Consider the following 498-nt stretch of genomic DNA (forward strand, 5'->3'; position numbering starts at 1 on the left):
CTCCCAGAGGAAATCAGAGAACCAGTAATTATCCAGAGAGCCCATGAGAGTACAAGTATCCCCTGTGCCCATGGCCCCTTCCAGCCACAACCCCTGGGGATGGGTAGGCGGCTGCTTTCCCACTGCTGTGAGGGCCCAGTCAGAGGGACCTTCTAGAAGTTTTTGGGCAGAGACCCTGAAAAGAGTATATGCTCTATAGCCTCTCCCCTGAGTAGTTCAGCAGGGGGTGTGTGTGTTTTTTTTCTTTTTGGTGTGTGTGTGTGTGTGTGTGTGTGTGTGATATTATAGACAAGAAAAATAAATCTGCCTGATTTCCCAATTAATTGAGCAAGTCAGTTTTCCAATTTAAAACTTTAGATTAGGGGCCAGCAAGGTGGCGCTAGAGATAAGGTGTCTGCCTTGCAAGCGCTAGCCAAAGAAGGACCGCTGTTCGATCCCCCGGCGTCCCATATGGTCCCCCCAAGCCAGGGGCAATTTCTGAGCGCTTAGCCAGGAGTA

Source organism: Suncus etruscus, chromosome 3 (assembly GCF_024139225.1).
Source record: "Suncus etruscus isolate mSunEtr1 chromosome 3, mSunEtr1.pri.cur, whole genome shotgun sequence".
NCBI lineage: Eukaryota > Metazoa > Chordata > Mammalia > Eulipotyphla > Soricidae > Suncus > Suncus etruscus.